This window comes from Lasioglossum baleicum, unplaced genomic scaffold (genome assembly GCF_051020765.1).
Source record: "Lasioglossum baleicum unplaced genomic scaffold, iyLasBale1 scaffold0594, whole genome shotgun sequence".
NCBI classification, from domain to species: Eukaryota; Metazoa; Arthropoda; class Insecta; order Hymenoptera; family Halictidae; genus Lasioglossum; species Lasioglossum baleicum.
In genome coordinates, this window is record NW_027469654.1 from 59,653 (window position 1) to 63,668 (window position 4,016).

Genomic DNA, 4,016 nt, shown 5'->3' on the forward strand with positions numbered 1-4,016 from the left:
GGATGAGAAATGGGTCACATACGACAACATTATGCGAAAGCGATCGTGGTCACAGCGCGGTGAAGCAGCTCAGACGGTGGCCAAACCGGGACTAACGGCCAGGAAGGTTCTGCTTTGCGTTTGGTGGGATTGGAAAGGAATCATTTATTACGAGTTGCTTCCATATGGCCAAACATTAAATTCAGACATCTATTGTCAACAACTGGACCGTCTGAAGCGAGCAATTGACCAGAAACGGCCAGAATTGGCCAACAGAAGAGGTGTCGTGTTCCATCAGGACAACGCCAGGCCACACACTTCTATAGTGACTCGTCAGAAACTCCGGGAGCTTGGTTGGGAAGTTTTGATGCATCCACCATACAGTCCGGACCTCGCACCAAGCGATTACCATCTTTTTCTTGCATTGCAAAACTTTTTTAGTGATAAGAAATTGGCATCAATGGAAGAGTGTGAAAATCAATTGCTGGAGTTTTTCGCTAATAAGGACCAAGACTTTTATGAGAGAGGCATAATGAAGCTACCATTAAAATGGCAACAAATTATAGAACAAAATGGTGCATATTTGACCTAAATCGGACAATGCAAAACATGTTAAATATAGTCTTGAAGTTCACGTAAAAATAATGGATTTCTTTTTCCCCAACCTTATATATATAATAATAATATTCCTGATAAAAGGAATATTTTGATAAGATATTTATGAAAATTTATTTACTATTATTCGTTTCAAAATTTTAACATAATTTTTGAAAATTATAGTATAATTTAATTTTGGAAGATTATAGCATAATTTAATTTTAAATAAATTATATAATTTAATTTTATGATATAAATATATAAATTTTGTATATTTAATATATATCTTTTATATTTATTTTTTTTATTATTATGAAATATTATTTTAAAGTGATTTATTTTTGAGATTGTAACATTTAATAGAATTAGCATAATTAATTTAAATTCTAGTAATAAATTATCGAGTTTCTTGATTTTTTATGTATCAATTATTTCTAGAATTTTTTTTATAATTGTGCCTTTTTTAATTGGAGGATTTGGTAATTGATTAATTCCTTTAATATTAAGATAACCTGATATATCATTTCCTCGAATAAATAGTATTAAATTTTGATTACTACCTCCTTCATTATTATTATTATTTGCCAGAAGAATTTTTAATTTATATCTAGAACTGGTTGAACTGTATGTCCACCTTTATCTAATTATATTTTTCATTCATCTCCTTGTGTAGATTTTACATTTTTTTATTTAAATATATCTGGTATTTCATCACCATTAAGAGCTTCAAATTTAATGACTACAATTATATTAATAAAAAATTTTAGATTAGATTTAGATAAAATACCTTTATTTCCTTGATCTGTTTTTTTTTTTACATTAATTTCATTATTATTATCTTTGCCTGTAGTAGCAGGAGCTATTACAATATTATTATTTGATCGTAATTTTAATACATTTTTCTTTGATCCTATAGGAGGAGGAGATCCTGTATTATATCAGCTTTTATTTTGATTTTATGGTCATCCAGAAGTTTATATTTTAATTTTACCTGGTTTTGAATTAATTTCGCAAATTATTACAAATGAAAGTGGTAAAAAAGAAGTATTTGTTAATTTAGGAATAATTTATGCAATATTAGGGATTGGATTTTTAGGTTTTACTGTTTGACCTCATCATATATTTACTATTGGATTAGATGTAGATACTCGTGCTTATTTTACTTCAGCAACTATACTTATTGCTGTTCCTACTGGAATTAAAGTTAGTAGATGGTTAGCAACTTATTATGGTTCAAAATTTGAAATAAATAATTCTGTTAAATCATCTTTAGGTTTTATTTTATTGTTTGCAATTATAGGATTAACAGGAATTATATTATCTAATTCATCTATTGATATTATTTTACATGATACATATTATGTTGCTGCTCATTGTCATTATGTTTTATCAATAGGAGCTGTTTTTCCTATTATTTCATGATTTATTCACCCATATCCTATAACCACTGGTTTAATAATATATAAAAAATGATTAGTATATCAATTTTTAATAATATTTATTGGAGTAAATTTAACATTTTTTTCTCAACATTTTTTAGGTTTTATAGGAATACCTGGACGATATTTTGATTATCCTGATTCTCAATATTGTTGAAATCTATTATCTTCAATTGGATCTATTATTCCATTAAATAGAATAATTATTTTTTTATTATTTTTAATTTTAGAAAGTTTAATTTATAAACGTTTATTATTATTTAAATTTTTTCAATCATCTTTGGAATGATTAATAAATTATCCTCCATTAAATCATTCATTTATTGTGTGTAGAATTTTAATAATTAAAAAATTTTTATACGATAGAAACGTGCAATGAATTTAAAATTCAGTTATATAAAATTTAATTTTATTATTAAAAATAGCAACATGTGATATATAAATTTTTATGAGAATTCAAATTCCTTTTACTATGATAATTTAAATTATTTACATAATTTTATTATAATATTATACTAATAATTATTGTTCTTACTTCGTATTTAATTACTGATATTTTAAATAATAAATGTATTCACATATATTTATTAAAATATAATTTAATTGAAGTAATTTGAACAATTATTCCAATAATAATTTCATTATTTATTTGTTTTCCAAATTTAAAGATTTTATATTGTATTTTATATTGTATATTGTATAAAGATTTTTGTTGGTTATCAATGATATTGATCTTATTAATATTCTGATTTTAATAATATTGAATTTGATTCATACATATTAATATATGAATCATTAAATCAATTTCTATTATTAGATACAGATAATCGAATAGTTTTTCCTATAAAATTACCTTTACGTATATTAGTTTCATCAAATGATGTAATTCATTCTTGAATTGTACCTTCTTTAGGTGTTAAAATTGATGCAATTCCAGGACGAATTAAACAATTTAACTTACTTTGTTGACGGGCTGGATTATATTTTAGACACTGTTCTGAAATTTGTCGTATAAATCATAGATTTATGCCTATTACTGTTGAAAGAACATCTTTCACTAATTTTATAAAATGATTTAAAAATTAAGTTTAATTTAAAAATTAGTTAAAATATATAACATGAAATTGTCAATTTAAAATTAATATCCCCTATTATTTTTTAAATATTTAAATCACTAAATATCTTAAATTTAGAAGAATTGACCTTTTAAATCAATAATAGTAAAAATTACTTTTAATGAATTCCACGAATAAGACCAATTTTTTTATGTGAACTATATATTTTTATAATTTTTAACTTATTATACATAATAATTAAATTAAATTATATATTAATTCATTTAAATTATAATAAAAAAAATTAATTTCAATAAATGAATTTTAATTTTATATATTTATTTGAAATATTTGATCCAATAATTAGAATAAATAATTATAGAAATTTTATTTCTAATTGAATATTTATTTATTTTCCTATCATATTTTATATAATTTTATTAAATAATTATTATACTGTTTTAAATTGAATTAATATTTTACTTATTAAATTTATTAAATTATTATGTAAGGAATTCATTATAATTTATAATTATAATTCAATAATTATTATTTTTATAAATTTATTGATATATATTCTTATTATTAATTTTTCGGATTAATTCCTTATGTACTTCCTCCAACAAGACATTTATTATTTAATTGAATATTATCATCAACATTATGAATAGCTATAATTTTATATATAATAATTAATTCTTATAAATTATTTTTTATTCATTTAGTATCTTTAAATTCACCTTTATATATAATAAATTTTATAGTAATTATTGAATTAATTAGAAATATTATTCGTCCTTTAACTTTATCAATCCGATTATATGCTAACTTAATTTCTGGTAATTTAATTTTAACACGAATAGGCAATTTTATTTTAAATATTTCAAATTTTATCTTTGTTTCCTTTTTAATTCAAAATATATTAACAATTTTAGAAATTTTTATA

General features: G+C 22.0%; 1 pseudogene; it reads left to right on the plus strand.

Moving 5' to 3' along the window:
- Positions 1-1,111: 1,111 nt before the first annotated feature.
- On the plus strand, positions 1,112-2,394 carry LOC143220271 (cytochrome c oxidase subunit 1 pseudogene; annotated as a pseudogene).
- Positions 2,395-4,016: the final 1,622 nt, after the last annotated feature.